Source organism: Stegodyphus dumicola, chromosome 12 (assembly GCF_044657685.1).
Source record: "Stegodyphus dumicola isolate Sdum_Otavi_A_Nest chromosome 12, ASM4465768v1".
NCBI classification, from domain to species: domain Eukaryota; kingdom Metazoa; phylum Arthropoda; class Arachnida; order Araneae; family Eresidae; genus Stegodyphus; species Stegodyphus dumicola.
Window position 1 is genome coordinate 65,741,328 of NC_140779.1, and position 18,948 is coordinate 65,760,275.

Here is an 18,948-nt window from a genome sequence, read left to right on the forward strand (position 1 = left end):
TAAGGTTTAGAACTCCTCTTAACGACTTAATATAATGTACGTCTGACAACTCACAGTTATCTAATTAATTAACCTTTGGTTAAGACTTGACTTAATATAGTATTACCAACAGATAATTCTGTATTTTTATTTAATTTGAGTTTCTTTCTTTATATATATATTCTTTTTCCTAAGAAACATTGGAACTGCATAACACCTGAATTTATAATTATTTTTGTCAGAATTTATGTGAGTAATAGCATTTATTCTAATAAGCAATTATTCACTACTATTTACTTATTTATTTATTTTTGTTAACTTCATGTACTAGTAATTTTCTGCTCTGCTTATGAATAATTTCTGATTTTTGTCATTTTTGTTTTATGTGAGCTATGAAATTGTAAACTATTATCGATGGCTTCTAAAGATAGGTCCTCCTCACCATCATTATTAAACATCTCCCATTCTTTAACTAGCAATTCTGAAAATGCTGACTCCTCCAGATTGAATGATATTCTACGAATTACTGATAAAATTAAAGATATTCTAAACATCGGAAAAAATAGAAAACTTAATACCCAAGAACATAAAGATATTTCTGTCCATTTAACAGCTCTTCGTCAAATAGTGGCAGACCAAGAACTTACTCTAGCGAAGCACGAAGGTACAATTTCGGAACTGAGAGAGCAACTGTCTCTTCAGCGTTCAAATACTACAGTTATCTCTGAAGTGAAGGAACATTTGCAGCAACAACAACACGAAGTTAAAAAATTATTCGAAACAAAGTTTCTAGAACAAACCCCAAATTCCTACGCCGTTGCTGCCGCCAAAAACATTTCTTTGAAACAGACTCCAAAAAATCAATCCAGAGATCATATTCTACTCCTGAAACCTAAAGATTCAGAGAGAACACCTGAAGATATCAGACACCAACTAAGTTCGACACTTAATCCACAAAAACTGGGTATTCATATCAATAATATTCGTACTACTAAGTCTAATGAGCTTTTAATCGGTGTCAAAAAGAAAGCAGACTTAGAACACTTACACCGCTCAATCGTTGAAAATTCACAACTACAAGCCTCCGTAACTGTTCGTACTTCAAAACCCAAAAGTACCAAACTGATAGTGTTTAATGTACCATCTTCAGTGGCTGCTGAAGATATTAAATCGGCTTTTCTGAAAATTGCATCAAATAAGAATCTTGATATTTCGTGTTCTCCAGTTCACCGATCTGAAAATACAAATAATTGGATTGTAGAAATTTCTTCAGATTCTAGTGACTGTTTTACTTCGTCAAGAGTCTTCATTGGATTCAACTCGTGTTCCTTCCGTCCCTACATTTCACTTCCCCGTTGCGTTCATTGCCAGGGTCTTGGACATAATAGTCGAAGCTGTCAAAATCCTCCCTGCTGTTCCATCTGCGCAAAACAACATTCCCATAGAGAGTGTACCTCAAACGTAAAACTCTGTGTAAATTGTGTGCGAAGTAACCAAGAAACTGGTTCTTCGTTACCAACTGATCACGGTGCTCATGAAAGAACATGCCAGACGTACAGGAGTCAGCTCAACAAATTATTGTACCCAGACAAAGCCACAACCTCACATGTTGCCATCATCCATAACTAATAATTCTTCAGTTGATATTAACATGCAAGAGCGCAATTTAAAGAATAACGCTTCAACTCAAAATTATAACGTGGACAGTGATGTACAAAATAATCTACCCCCAACCTTGCTAAAAAACTCGATTCCATTTTCTTCAATTCATTTTCTCCAAATCAACTTACAAAGAGCAAAAACGGCTTCTGATCATCTAGCAGAATTCTTAACTCATAACCATAAAGACTTCCAAGAACCCTATTGTATCGAAATCCAAGAACCCTATTGTATCGAAGGGAAAGTAAGTAGCATTCCAACGTCTTGGAATGTCTTTCAATATTCTCCTCAGTTGCCCAATCAACATCCCAGAGCAGCTATCATCAGTTTTAATCATAGCTGGCACCCAATTCTAATTACAGCCAAAAGAGACCTAGTTACAATCAGTCTTAATAGTTCCAACTCTCAACTTCTTATTTCAAGTATTTGTGCATCTCCCTCCGAGGATATTTCTCCTTTGCTTCATGATTTAGAATCCATCTTGTTTTCCTTCCGAAGTCCACACATAATTTGTGGAGATTTCAACTCACACAATCAGCTTTGGGGCTACAATTCCACAAGTCCAAGAGGAAGGTCCCTTGAGGAATTCTTCAATTCGCATAATCTTGTCATTCATAACCAAGCCTCGGATTTACCTTCTTTCGAAACAATGTATGGGAGAGGGTGGCCAGATCTCGTAGTTACTTCCCATCACCTAATTAATTCGATTTCAAATCGCAAAATTGAAGAAGACAACTCTCACTCAGATCATAAATATATTACTTTTGAAATCAAAGAGAACTCAGAATCAGTTTTAATGAAACATTTTAAAATTACTAAAAAGAAAGAAAAGAACTTTATTAAAATTCAACAATCCGCATTTCCAATGACTTCTTCCTTCCAACTAAGTGCAACAAAAGAAGATCTAAATAAAGCTACAGAAGATTTTATAAAAAAAATCCAAGAAATATGTGAAAATACCTTTCCAATACGATCTGCAAAACCTTACTTGCATATAAATTGGTGGACTAAAGAGTTACGCACTCAAAAGCATAAGGCGAGAGCACTGAAACGGAAAATGAAATCGATTACTGACGATGAATTAAGACACCAAGCCTGGCTCAAATTCAAAAAAGAAAATGCAAACTACAAAAAGATGATTCTCGAATCTAAATTAAAATGCTGGCACAAATATTGTTCAAACAATAAAGAAATTTATGGCACCTTATACAAGATCGCCAGTAGTAAAATATTTAAACCGTCACAAATCCAACTTCCCTCAAATTTGCTTTCAAGTTCTGCTGAAATTCAGGATGCCACTCTCTCAACCCTAAATGAGATTCTTGACTCTGTCTTTCTAAAAGATGATCCAGCTGAAGATTCGCCTACTCAAACCAGAATCCATAACTGCGATGACATTCCACAAACAGACAACGATATTCCGTTCTCAAAACAAGAAATAAAGCAAATAATTAAAAACCTAACTTTAAAAAAGGCACCAGGCTCAGATGGCATCGATAATCACATTATAAAATTAATCCATCAAGCCCATCCTGACATAATCTGTAGTTTTTGCAATCGATGTATAGAACTCTCTACCTTTCCTGATTGCCTGAAAATTGGTAATATAATACTCTTCAATAAGAAGAATAAAAGCTCCGATGAACCTAAATCTTATCGTCCGATAAGTCTTCTCCCAGCCCTGGGAAAAGTTTTGGAAAGATGTCTTATTGGTCGTCTAAAATTTCATGTTTACAGCAAAAACTTAATAAGCAATAACCAGTTTGGATTTCGAAGCCTACTTTCAACAAGTCATGCAATTAATGCAGCTCTTGAACAAGTCAAACAATAAAATCAACCAACTTCATTCTGCAGTAATATGTCTCGACTTAAAATCAGCTTTTGATTCTTTATGGTGGCCAGCAGTTTTACAAGCGCTGCGTTCCTTTAAGTGCCCTCAAAATTTATTTCTAATTATTCAAGATTACTTCAGAAACAGAAAAAGTATGATTCTTTACAACAACACTGAAATTGTGCGTAATCAAGTCCGAGGATGTCCTCAGGGGTCTTGCATGAGTGCAGATCTCTGGAATATCAGCTTCAACAACATCATTGCCTATCCATGGCCAGATCACTCAAAAATTGTAGCTTTTGCAGATGATGTAGCTTTTATTACAAGTGGCCGCACCAGACATTTTACAGAATAATTGCAACGAAACACTCCAGTTATTTAACCAACTTTGCAAAATTCAAAAACTACAAATTTCACATAGTAAGTCCCAAGTCTTAGTGATCCATAAACCAGGACAAAATATAACTAAAGCTTTAGCTCTAAAAATTGACAATCAAAAGATCAAATCTGTGAACACAATCAAGTACCTCGGTTTAACAATCGACAAGAAATTCTCCTGGATTCCTCATCTACAAAATATTAAACTTCGTACAACATCAATAGCTAACTGCCTACGACGTATGCATGGATATAACTGGGGCTTAAATCCGCATATAACACGTATTCTTCTAAAAACAGTCATCTCAAAAATGGTAAATTACGGAGCCGGAATTTGGGCACAACCAATGACAGTAAGAAAGATTAAATATTTAAATTCAATTCAAAGGCCTTTTACTCTTTGCATTACTCGGGCGTATCACACAACTTCAAATATAGCACTTGATACTCTAGCTGGTACTCTTCCGTTATCAATCATTGCAGAAATGGAATGCACCTATACGAAAGTTCTCCAACTTAACCAAGCCGCAGAATTCAACAACCAAACCTTTTGGCCATCCAACTATGAAAAGAAAATTAACCCCAATCTTATCCATCCAGCGCTTCGCTTCAGCAAAATAATATTCACCACGTCTGAAGAAAATTCAAGTTCATCTCCAATTGCTTATACTGATGGATCAAAAATTGAAGGAAAAGTTGGTTCCGCAGTCTTTTTTCAAATTACCCCCTCAAACATCATCAAATGGAAAGGCCATCTCCATAATAATAATAGTGTTTTCCAAGCGGAATTGTCAGCTATAAAAGCAGCGATTGAAATAGCCATTCTCAAAAATCTCAATGAATTTAGCATAAAATCTGACTCCCAAGCAGCTATTCTAGCTATTAAAAATCCCTTATCTTCCTCTCCATTGATATCCGACATAAATTCTCTTCTTGGAAAAATCCCAAACTACAAAATTCAAATCTCATGGATCAAAGGACATAGTGGCCATTTTGGTAATGATCAGGCAGATGAATTAGCCAAAGAAGCAGCTATTAATCAAGATGGTACTGAAATCATCATTCCGTGGCCTCGCTCGAATTTCAAGTACCAACTAAAACAACTTGCTTCAAAATCTTGGCAAGATTTGTGGAACAATGCTCCACAGGGAAGACGCACATATAACTTGATGCCCAATGTAAGCTTAGCATCTCTGAACTCGAATCCTTCCCTAAATTACTTTATAACAGGACATGGACCCTTCCCCACATATTTCTACGCAAGAAATTTGGCAAACTCTGACATCTGCATATGTGGGGAACAGGGAACTCCTGATCACTACGTTTTCTCATGCCCCTTAACTGAGGATATTCACATAAAATTCCCAAGAACTAACCTCCTGGCATTCCAAAGATTTTTAATTAAAGATAAACATCAATATCCAAAGTTTCAGAAAATTATGCAACGACTCTCTTCCTACGGCGTAGATCTCTGTCAAGTGTAAATCCACATACAGTTTAAACTTAGTGAACTTTTACTTGCTGTAATTATGGACAAAATGGATCCGCTCGTGAACTGAACTTTATAAACTGCAATAAACCAATATATCTGAAATAACCCATGGACACCTACCTCTTTAGCATTATTATAACAATTCATTTAACATTGTGTTGCCAGTACTAATTATAATTATCTCATTATGTTTATTTGTTTATTAATTATGTTTATCTCCTATTTTTGTTGCACCAAATCAGATGTTCAATTTATCTTGTGAATCTCAAATTGTATTCCTACTATTTTGTAATCTACTTATGCCCTACACCATTATTTTTAATAAATACTGGATGCGGGGCGTACTGTGGAATTGCACGATGTACCATAATAGGCAAACTTAGACCTTTTGAAAAGCTTCAGTTTAAGCAAATTCTTATAAAACTTGCAATTACCCCCCCTTTTTTTTTTCTCAAAGAGTTAGTATGGGAAGGCATTACCAGTTGACCTATGGTACATCGCTGGTGTCCCCCATACTTTTACCTTTACCTTTACCTTTACCTTATGTACTTATATATGTTATGCATATTTAAGTACTATTAAGTAAGTATATTTATTACTAAGTAAGTATATTTATTACTAGGTAAGTATATTTATTACTAAGTAAGTTATTTAAGTAAGTATATTTAAGTAAGTATATTAAGCTATTTGGGATATGGGGCCCCGTATAAGTTTGTTATAGTATATTTTAACATTATTTATACCGTGTTTTAATGGTTTGGGGGGGGCTCTAAGCTATAGCTTGTGTAGCTTATACATAAATTTGACCCTATTCACAACAAGTAAAATTTAACTTTTGTTCTGTTATTGAAAGAGGAGGAGGATGTACATTGGTGTGCAAAATTAAAATTGCAAACATAAAACATGATATCTTGAAAAGTGTTTGGTAATGAAATATTTGCAGAGATGCCCAATGCTATGAGACTATCAATAGTAATCTAACAAAATAAACAGAGGTAAATATTTATTATGATTAACTCGTGATACTTCATATTTCTAGAATGGTCCAGCTGATAAGGAGTGTGGCCACCAACTTAGATGCTTCACAAGAGGCCCATATATTGCAAATGAAGTTGCTGATCATAGCTAATGGCTACATATCACATTCTTATAAATACAATAATTTTAGCAATTGGAAAGTTCTGGATTTCTTGCCAGCATTGGACATTGGCTCTTCCTAGAGTATCCTATTTATGTTTTAAAGAATTGAGGTTCAGTGACTTTGTTGACCATGCTATATGGCATGCGACGGAGGATGTGGGCTCCGCCCCTCTACCAATACGGTTAATCGCCACGTCCACCTTTATCTAGATAATCATACATGGTAATTGTGCTAATACACTAATACATAAACATACATACAAATTTGGTACTTAATACAGTGACGTTAAAGCTAATTAATGGTAGACACTAGATAATACATTGCCATGTTACAAGGTGTATGCAAAAGCATGGATACGGTAGCATATATACATAACATGTGTACTCATATGTTGAGTACACTATGATTCTTTGAAGCATTATCATTAGATACACAAGAAATGTACATACTGAAATTTTAGGTGTGCAATGTCATGCTGGAATAAGTAATTAGTACAGTGAATTAAAAGTTAGACCCTAGATTAGTACTGTGTGGTACAGTGTCTTGCTACTGGATTATTTGTGCTGTTTCCTAAGTATATTAACCAATGTACAAAGATATTAAAACATGTGTATTAGGTACACAGTAATCAGTGGGTACCCAAGCATTAGGTAAGTGCTACTTTAACATGCATTAACAATAGGTACTTAATACAATGCTGAACAGATAATTGGTGCAATTAATTTTAGAGTGGGACCCTAGTTTGATTTTTCGATACAGTGCCGTGTTAGAGAATAAAACGTGCAGATGCATAGTTACATTATCATATATACAGAATATAAATTCATATACATATATACAGAATATAAATTCATATACATATATACAGACATTTTAGTACAGACACATTAAGTACATGATTATTCAGTGCGTTATAGTAATAATATATTAACTATACAGTGCCAAGATATGTGATAATACTAGTAGATACATGGGTACAATTACGTATAAACAAGGACATACAGACACAATTACATATGGACAAAAGCGTATATACGCTTATATTTGGTACATGATATTCATTGGTGATATAAACATTTGGTACTTACTTCATATACTTACGTAAACTCTAGATCCATAAAATAATGTTATAACTAGTAATAGGTGCTTATTAATTTCATAATAGGACACTAGGTTGATATTTTGCCTTATTGTGTCACATTACATAGAAATATATGCGGGTGCATGGGTACAGCTTCCTATTTACAATGCTATACTGTACCTACCTATTTGCAATACTTATATCATTCGATTTCATAATCAATAGGTACATGACACGTTTATGTACATGAGCAAATGGTACATTGTAGAGTGCCATTGAGGATACAAAATTGATGCAATTATAGTATTTTAAAAATAATGCATTTATACGCAATTATAAGGTGATAATTGTCATTGGGTACATATACATTAAGCGCATAATACATATACATATTCATATATTAGTTTCTTAATACAGTGCTAGGGCAAGTAATTGGTGCTGTAATTTTTACGTGTTACATGATGCTGTATGCGATTGGATGGATAAACTAATATATATGCTACTATACATATACACAATTATTAGGCACATAATAATCACTAGATTCTCAGACATTAGGTACATTGTATACATATATATATATAAACAGATGGTTCATAATGCAGTGCTATAGAAAGTAATAAATGCAGTTAATTTTATAGCAAGATTCTAGTTTAACACGATGCGAAACAGCTTCATGTTACACAATGTGAAATACTGGTGCATGAATAGTAATGTTTGTACTTGTTAATATATATATATATATATATATATATATAACTATACAAATATTAGGTGTATAATTAACATAAGATACATAATTATTAGGCGCATTATGCATATACGTACATAATACATAAGATACGTAGTACAATGCTAGAACAATTCATTGGTGCTGTTAGTTTTAGTGCAAGATCCTAGTTTAACGCTGTGCGGTACAGTGCCATGCTACAGGATATGCGCGGAGCCATGGATTAAGTTATATACATACTAAAACTTGTATACACAATTATTAGGTATGGAGTAATCATTGGATTTATAAGCATTATATGCCTGGTACATATACAGATGATACATAATACGATGCTATAGAAGTTAGCTGATGCAATGGATTTTTTAGAATTAAGACTCTAGATTAACACTATGCGATAAAGTGTCATGTTTGCGTGATGTTATATTCGGATGCATGGTTACATTATCATATATATGAGGATATATATACATAATATAAGGCACATAGTAATCATTGGGCTCACAATCTTAATGCACATAGTACCTTAGTCTCGTAAGCATTATACATAAATATACTTAGACTTGAAAGTACGTAATGAGGTGCAATTGGTGCTATTAATTTGATGATGCTAAATAATATTAATACAATAATACAGATAATGATCAATACAGTAACATTTATATTAGAACATATATATACAAATACAAGGTGCATAATTAACATTGAGTATAAAATCATTGGGTACATTATACATTTACATACATAAAACATAACTACATGGTAATGGTACTTAAGAAGATATATTTATAAACAGGTACAGATGGTCCTTATTTACATATTGCGGTACAGGTAATAGACATAATTTGGTTGGTTGGCATAATGCAAATTGATTAAATAGTAGATTCTTACTATATTACTAGGAGTGTTGGATACACCTTACGATAATTCACAGCTATTCTGTGGTGTTGGTAGTTGGTGCTAAACACTGAATTACTATTCGTCTATATGGCTGACTAAGTATGGCACAGGTCTGTGTCAAGGTCGGCCAGTTTATCCATTAAAAGCCTTATTTTTCTAACCAAGTGCCTCTGTTTTATCAAAAACTTACAGAAGGCTTGTCGATTGGTCGACGGAAGGTTGATGTGTAGCCCTTCTGTAAGGGGACAGGAGGTCACATACTGCTCCGGAGAGCCACTCTGTCCACAGGCGCACTGGCTAGTGTGACTTATTCTGCGTTTGTTAAAGTACTTATTTGCAAAATTTTTGGTTGTGTCCACATAGCTGACATGGTAAGAAGTCCGTCGGCCGGTATCGCTGTTATCCCATGTCTGCTGCCATTTCTCGATTGCCTTTAAGCACAGTGTTCTTTTTAGGTAAGATACTGGCCATGGGATGTTGATTTGTTGAGTTGTTGGTACTGTGGCAGCTTCTTTGGCCAGATGGTCAGCCAACTCATTGCCATAGTGGCCAGCATGCACTTTGATCCATTCAAGTCTTGTATGGAGTTAGGAATTTTTTCGCAGATCTTCCTGTATTCCCTGAATAATACTGGATGGGTGGTCAGGGTTTCCTATTGCATATAGTGAAGAAAGACTGTCTGTCTTTATTGTAGCGTTACGGGAGTGGTGAGATTGCAGGTAGCGGATTGCTTGTGCAATTGCCACTGCTTCTTCCTGAAAAATGCTATTAAATTGCCTTAGTTGACCCTTCCATTGATCTATGACTGTTTCTTGCAGCATGACCACATAGGCACTTTTTTCATCTATGTTCGACCCGTTCATGAAGATGGTAATCTGTGCTGGACAGTGGGCCATAGTGGGATTGGTAATTAGGCTTATTCCGGTGCCTTTGGCTGCTGGATGGATTTTCAGAGGGCAGCATTTAACTTCATAGTCCTCTGGATTAAAATATTCTTTGTCAAAGGTGACAGGTCTTTTAAGCTGCAGGACGATTTGTCTTGCTGCCACCTCTTCGACACGGATGTGTAGGGAAAGGAGGCTAGCCAGTACGTTGATCCCGTCTGAAGAGGTTGTGCGATAGGATCTGGTGATACCCAATGCAAATTGTCTTTGAATGGTAGAAAGGTGTTTAATTTTCCTGCTTTGCATTGGGTGAGCCCATACTGCTGCTGCATAGGTGACTATCTTTTCCACCACTGTGGTGAAGAGGACCTTCTGAATATGGGGATTGAGGTCCCATTTGTGGCCATGAAATAATCACATTTGCTTTGCTATTGTCACTGTTCTAATTTTGGTATCCTGGATGTGTGGTATCCAGGTCATCTTGTGGTCGAATGTAAGGCCCAGATATTTTAGTTGATTGATTATTTGTATCCTCTGATTGTTGTTCTTAATGGTTGGTCTTCTTGCGAGAGAACCTCCCTTTTTAGGTATTAATAACACTTTGGATTTGTGCTCTGCAATTTTCAGTTTAAGGTTGTCACATAGGGCGTAGAATTGTTGGCACACTTCGTTACAGTGAGTCTAATTCTCTTCATGTTCGACCTTTCACTATTAGTGCTGCGTCGTCTGCGTACACATCTTTGTGTGCGCTGGCCATGTAGCTGTTAGAACTTCATTGAAAGTTAGATTCCACAGGTGTGGACCAGCACACGACCCTTGCGGATAGCCTGTTGTCTGTTCCTGTTCTGTTATGCCTGCATTGTGAACTGCTGGTAGTCTTCTATCCTGTAGATAGTTGCTTAGCATCTTGTACAGGTTGCTCGGACATTTTGCCTTCCGCAGAGCCTGTTTGATAGCCGGCCACCATAACCTTGAGATCGATGCTTATTATGGCAGTGTGGTGGCCGCTATATCGGTTCTCTAAAATTGCTTCTCTAATGTCGAAGAGTGCGTGGACTGTAGAAGTGCCCGTCCTAAACCCGTATTGTCTCGAGCTTAAGAATCCGTGCGTGTGCAAATGGTTCCATAGCCTGTTCATGATAATCCTTTCTAGTACCTTGTACATTGCCGATAAGAGACAGATAGGATGAAAAGATGTGGCCTCGGCTAACAGTTTCTTTTTCAGAAATAAAATAGCCTGCCCTATCTTCTAGCGTTTTCGGAATATACCTGCTGCCAGGAGCTTGTTGAAATAGTCAACGAAGAATTTAGGATGCGTTTTGATCGTTGCTTTGGTGAATGCATAGTCCATCCCATCGGGCCCAGGGGCTTTCTTGCGCGGCAGAGTTGCAAAAACTTTTTGAAGTTCATTAATTGTAATAGCTGGGTTTGTTGGGGTGTCCAGTGTGGTTGTTATTGTTCTGAGAAGAGCTTGTTCTGCTATGTCCTGCAGTGCATCGTCTTTGCAGAAAACTGCGTTTAGGACCATCTGTAGGGTGTCTGCTGTGTACTCCTGACTGTTGGTGATTGAAAGAGGGGATCTGTAGCTGCGAAGGTTTAAAAATTTTACCGGTAGCTATTTTGGGGTGAATACCATACGTTTTTTTTGCTTGGGTGCAGAATTCCCTCCAGAAGGTAATCTTAGCCTGAATAATCATCTTTTTGTATCGCGCCCGCTCCCGTTGAAATATGGTAAGGGTGTTGGACTCTATCTCCAACCGTCTTTCGCTTTTGTGTTTTCTTCGCAGGGCTCTGCACTTTTGTTGCTGTGTTCTGAGCGCACTCGACCACCAGTTAATGCCTTGGAGTCTCTTAGGTTTTCTAAGAGGGAGATTTTTGTTACATATGGGGATGCAAAACCAGAGTTTAAAGTTATAAAAACATATAGCAGAAATAGCAAGCAATAGAAGCTCCTTAAGATTATGTACTGTGCAAACATAGAAGACAAAAGTTTTAAACTTAACCAATTTATTAACAATATATATCAAAAAATAAAAATACAATAAATAAATTTGATCAATATCAGAAACTTAAAGAGTGTAACATAATCATTGTTAAAAATTATGCTTAGTTTATTCATTAACCCCAAGGGTTTTTCCTTTAAAGAATATTACACTATTAATGATACAGTAAATATATTACCTGATCTATGACTACTGACATTCAATACGTGAAAAACATATCACAGAACAAAACTACGTGATTAATTTGAATTTCACTTCACTATAAAGGTCTATGCTTTTGGCCAAGAAGGCACCTGAAAAATTATAACTTGAATGCAGTTGAACTAGTAAAAGCCGCTCACTGTAATTGCTCACCGGAAATCACAACTTAAGATTTGACGCTGCTTAATCATGAAACAGGATGCCGCCCATGGCAGTTGCTCACCGGAAATCACAGCTTGGAAAAACACTTGTATTAAAGATGCCGCCTTCAGCAGTTGCTCACTGGAAACCACAACCTGAAATTTGACGTCGCTTAACTTTGGAAACTGGACGCCGCCCACGGCAGTTGATCACAGGGAACCACAACTTGAAATTTATTGCTGCCGAACCATGGAAACAGGATACCGCCCATGGCAGTTGCTCACATCGTTGTCGCTTTGCAGAATCAGGAAAAACCATCATGGCTCGGAACCACGGTACTTATCGCTGGACGACACGCATAGTCTATAACTATAATTCCAATGAGCACATCAGGAGCAATGGAAACAGGAACAAGAAGGACTAAGCCAGAGCGATGTGAGATACTTATACATGAAGTAGACATGTCGTCATCTCACGGCAGTCAATCAGCTTTCGGCACGACTCAGCTTTCCAGATGACGTAACATCGAGTTTCGTTTTTGCATCTTAATTAGGCTATAACAGTCCGTTCTTAATACAAATAGTGGCAGTGGAAAAGAAGTAGAAGTAATTGCTATATCCTTTTAAAATAAGAAATAAACCTTATGTAAAAATTAGAATTATTTCAAGGAGATGATGCAGGAAAAGGGTTACAATAGGTCATATTTTCAACATATGGCTTGCATTGTTTCTTGTAATGTTACGGAAAAGTCTTCTAATTCTGCTGCCGTGTTAGCTAGTTGGAGTGAAGGTTCGAGGCGCATTAGCTGCACTTTAATTTTCTTCGTAAAAGTTATTAATTTCCGGCCAGGAAGGTTATAGTGTTTGATCTTGGACATGGAGGTGGTTTGCGATATAGAGAAGGTAATGAACTTGTGATCACTGAGGCTCTCTTCTTCTTCGACTTTCCAGGCCTGCAAAAGAGGTGCTATGTGCAGAGTGGTCAGAGTGATGTCTGGCCATCCCTGTGCAAAGACCCTGTCAAAGGATGGCAGTGCATCTGCTGTATTCTGGACTATTACATTCTGCTGTATTACATGAGGATATGAAGTCCTCTCTTTCCCTTTCGGGTCTGTAGTTCGATATCCCCAGGCCGTATTATGTGAATTGAAATCGCCTGCAATGATCATATTTGGGATTTAAAATCGATGCACGATACTTTGGATGAATCTTATTGTCGGGCCAAAATCCGCTGTTGGAGGAGAATAGATTGACGCTAAGGTAACAGAGAAGGAATGTACTTCTAAGAGCACTGCTACATGATCTTGATTGAGTGAGATAGATGTTGGAGACTAGTGCAGATTACAGCTTATTATTATAGCTCTTGGTGGATGGTCGTGATTGGAACTTACAATGGAAAGCCTGCTGCTGTGGATATATGGTGCTTGACCTATGATAAAGTCTATTTTATTATCAATTGCAAATTGAACTATCTGAGCGACCACAGCCCTGGCTCACTGCATATTGATGTGTAGAAATCTGATGGGTTCTTCGTTTGAGTTAAACACTGTGTTTATCTGAATGTTTTGTGCCTGTTGACTTTCGCAATTACATGGTGTGTTGTTGCTATTAATATTGGGTGATGCTGCGGATGTAGGCAGCTGCTCGCTGGTATTCTGCGCATTCAGTTTTGTAGTTTGGGTGCCTACAGTCGTGCATGGTTCCATGTCTATTGTTTACATCACGGCAGTTAATACATTCTGACTTTTTTGCAGTTTTTGTCATTGTGTGGTCCGGCAAAGTAGGCACAGAAGTTCTTCTTGCATGTGCATTTATTCTGCGTATATCTGAGCTGCTGGCACTTGTAACAGCGACGGATGCCCAAAGACTCTGTGATTGCATGTGCGTGCCAGCCTGTGAAAATTCGTCTTGCCCTAAGGACTGCCGGGAGGATGGACGGTTCGCACTCCAGGACCCATTTGACTCGCTTTGGGTTCCATTCTCGGAGTCTGAAGAGCACTTTGATGCCTTTGGATGGGATATCTGCTGTTGCAGCGATTTCCCCGTTGAGTTCCTTGGGCATGAATTTGTCTGGGATGTTATGAACTGTGAAGCGTGGTTTTCTTCTTTGCCATCTTTGCAGCTCAATCTCTAGGCTGGCATTTTGTAATTTCTCTTCTAATTGATTTATGTCTTTAGTTGATTTGCAAAAGACATCTAATTCTCCTTTCGATGTTGAGGAGATATGCTCCACCGCAATTTGTAGGCTGCTAATCAGGGCTTTTTCTTGGAGCTCTTTCCTGAGTTGTACTTCTGTCTTCTTACCAGTAGGCTTTATTATTAAAATAGGCCTCTGTGTTAGTTTTACTACTTCTGCAAAAGAGCGGGGGGGGGGGGTGGCTCCTGTATAATTGCTGATGTTGCTGTGTCAGAAACTGATGCACTCAGTGTAGGAAGATCACTTGAGGCTGTAGAGTACTGTGCGCATGCTGCTTCGCAACAGACGAAGGTGGATGTGTTGACACCAATTTCAATTGTCTCAGGCTTCAGTGTGTATTCCGGGCCTTCTAGAGCTAGCCTCTGTAGAACTTCTAACAACTTTTGTATGCGTACCCTTACGTCGTTTGGCAAGATGTACTTGTTTGTTCCTTCTGGATGTTCCCGAGGCCTGTCTGATGTCTTCTGCTAGTGCTACGATTTTCTCTGCGTGTGTCCGATCTGAAGAAAGTAAGGCAAAAGGGTCTAGTATGCCATTGACAGGGGTATGGTCTTCTTCAGTTGGTACAGTAGATTTTTGTTGCATGGCAAGGGGCACTATTCAATATTGCAACACTATTCAAAATTGATGTCACACAACACTTTTTCTTAACACACTAATTCACGAATATGATAAAGAGGTATGCAATTGTGTTTGAAAATGCAGTTACTTGCACAGTTCAGTAATACAGGGAATATTATCAAGATAACAGTACTGAAAACAATAGGTCAATAGTTCAAAGTTCATTACAGGGTATTACTGTATTAAAGTTCAGTCAGTGTCACAGATAGGAGTAACTCAGTTCAGTGAGAAATATTTTACACTATGGACTATTAAAAACTTAGTGTAAAAGCTGTCACAGTAAATAACGAACTTGTTGCTTTGATGCAGATTCTAATGTGTGTGACATACACTATATTAAAATAGCAGTACAGATAACAGTGCAGAAACTGGATACTGGTGTATTTCTGTACTGTGAGTAAGTAATTAAATTATATATATGCATATAAGTAATGATGCCCGTAAGAGTTAACACAGAGCAGGCAAATGTGTGTTTGACGCAAAAATGAATTGATACTAATTAACGAGGTCTAATGCTAATTAAATGAACCTTATCCTAGTAGAGACATATTTAAACAGTAAAATAACCTATAAAATCATAAGCAAATAGTAACATAAGCAAGTAGTATCATATGCAAGTAGTATTGTTGTAATTATGTACGAGTCCAAAGTTCCTTGGAAAACCTTCTGTTGATTATTAATTAGCGTTATTAGGTAATTAAAAGTGAGAATAATGAACTATTGAAGAAGTTATACGAACTATAACTTCATCTGTGCAAAACATCATGGTAATCCAATAGGCACAATAGCTGAAGAATAACACACTAATCACAGAGCTGCACTAATTACACTGTACGGAGAAACACTTGGAGAACTGAATAATATAAACACTGGTAGTTGAGGCACGATTCTCTTAGGCACTTAATGTAGCTTACACCATTGAAGTAATCGGACAAACGTAAATTGATGTATGGAAATATGCAAATTTATTCACTATGCTATACATAGCTGTCACTTATCACGGAATTTACTAAGTCTGAAAAATTGCAGATAAAAAATAATATCTTCTGAACTAATTGTCCAAATTTCACCAAATTTTGAAATGTCACTCTCTTAGTGACTGGAACAATGATGCTGGAACTGAAGTAGTTGCTTAATTATTTCCCGTGCATTCCCTGAAGAAACAATGCTCCACTTGCCAATATTCACCCTTTGTTAGTAGAATGGGAATCGGAAGCTACATACGCTATATGGCAGAAAATCCTCAACCATTTGGAGATCTGTGTGGCCTCAAATTATCATCCATAAAAATAGTCATTTTCAAGAGCTCCTCAGAAAAGCCTTACGCAAGGATCAAGAACCTCATCGCTATAATGCTTTGCCCGCATCAAAGTCATGCTGTGGTATATGGCCATTCACTATGATCCTACCCCACTCATTCTCACCAAAGTGGTCAATTTCAATATATTGTAGTGACAATAGTGGGTCTCATGTTACCATTAGAAGATGCATTTATCGAAAATCATTCTGAGCTTTGAATTGACTCTTCATTGAGGAGAACATGGTTTCAATTTTGTTGTACCTAAGAATGGTGAACTTAGCCCCACAAAAGAAAGTGCCGTTCTGTAGTCTATTAAGGAAGGCCCATAATCGCTGGTTGCCAGGGGTTCTGCAAGGTATCTGCATATAGTTTATCTGGAAAACTAATCCAGCAGTAAGGTCCTGGAAGAGCTACCCGTTGTCTAAGATGTTAATAAGTCTGGTTTCATTGACTTCAAGAAATCACAGTTTAGATATGGGGTGTACCATTTTCCAGTTTGGTGCAAATTCCTCTTTTCAATGTCAGTGCTCTTTTTGAAAGAAGAAAATAATATGAATGTATCCAACTGTATGAATATTTTCTTTGAGAAATTCCACTTTTACTAAAGACATAAATTAGTACCTTTTTAGGGTTAGTGAATGAAATCTAAAGATCATTTTCATTATTATGAAAAGAGAAGAAAAGGAAAATATGTATTAATGTTTTTTTCTGCTATGGTTGCTGTAAATAATACAGGTTACATATGGCATGCTGGTAAATTATGACTAATACTGGCATACGATTTTAAGGCAGTTTTTATAACAGGATGTTTTGTTTAAGGAGGTTTTGATTGACCACAAAGAAATAGATGTATGGAAAAAAAAGTGTTTCACTCTCATTAGCCAAGAATGCTGTAGTGAACTCAATCTTAAGGTGACCACCTGTTTCATGATTTTGCATGGGTTTCATCTTTTGAGGGAATGATTGTTTTAAAGAAGTGATATTCAGTACTAGTATTTATTTATATTCTCAGAAATGCTGATCACTCAGAGAGATGGCTTCTATGAAAGGTATTGTATCTTACAACAGAAGGAATACAATAAATTCCAGCCTTAAAAATTTATTCACATAGACATCAAAACTGCAAACATAAGGGTTTTATGGATAGGAATGACAATATAATATTAATATTCTGTCATTGCCCATACTTTTTACTTTCTTGTATGAAGTAAAAAGGAAGTATTGTAATCGTGAAAAGTTTCAGGCAGCATATTTCAACGAAAATATCCATTTTGACTGCTATCAAATGCAATTTAATGATGTTTTTGTGTGACATCTGTATGTAAGAACAGAATAAAAGACTCTTTTCCTCCAAAAATATTATAAAACTGCTTTAAAATGAATTCTGAAGAGAATTTTTTGTGGTGTCGCATGTATTTCGCATAACTGAAATACGAGTAGCCTCAGAACGTTGAAATTTTGTATATAAAACTGCTATGACATGTAGATGTGCACCTGATATTTTGGTTGCAAACGACCACACCAAACGTATATAGTCAAAAGTCGTTAAATCGGACACCCATAATCTGGAATGATCTGTAATCTGGACCTCAAAGCCACAAACTTTCTGCGCATGTGTCGCGTTGACACATGTGCATAGGCGTTTATGCATGCACGTAAGATTTTTATGGCTGCGAATATGCGTGTGCACATGCGCATAATACATTTACGTACACGTTTAATGTATAACAGACAGTATAAGCTAAGCTAAAATTATCTAATTCAGTTAATGTTGCAGATTGCGTTGTTCCTTAATCTTCGAATTGGATCCGGCTTATTATTTCTTGCAAACTGTTAGAGCAATTTTATAAAAGTAAGCTTGAACTTTTGATTATGTCAAATAGAACTTCCGATATATATTTACTAATATGTAAAGGATCTACAAAGCAAAAGTATGTTTCAAAGTCCATTAAACAAAAAGTGGAATTGCTGCAAAAAATGGATAAAGGCATATCCTTTGTTTCTCTAACCATTCCGAAATCTGTTTATCAATTTCACGCTGCTCTGCGGCCGGGGGGGGGGACTTTTCAGTTGTGGTGATTAAAACTGCATTGAATATATATTATTTCTGTTTATATGGACTTGTGCATTTACTGTATAATTTATTTCAAGGTCATTTAATATTTTAAAAATGTTTGGTATATTATATAATATTTTCTCAACTTTTGTTATTTAAATTAATGGTAATTGATATTCTACTATATGCCAGAAGGTTTCACAGAAATGTTATATTTTCAATATATATATATACATAAATTCTAAACAGATTTTTCTATACAGATTTTATAGTTTTTACTTCTATAGAAGTCTAAAAAGTACTAATTTAAAATATAATTAAAATACTGCCTAAAATTTTTTCTTATAATAATTTG

At 36.4% G+C, this 18,948-nt stretch overlaps 1 protein-coding gene across 3 annotated transcripts in view; it reads left to right on the forward strand.

Moving 5' to 3' along the window:
- The window catches only part of LOC118189812 (protein disulfide-isomerase A5), a 135,680-nt gene that overhangs the window by 22,019 nt on the left and 94,713 nt on the right, over window positions 1-18,948 (forward strand). The window lies entirely within an intron of this gene.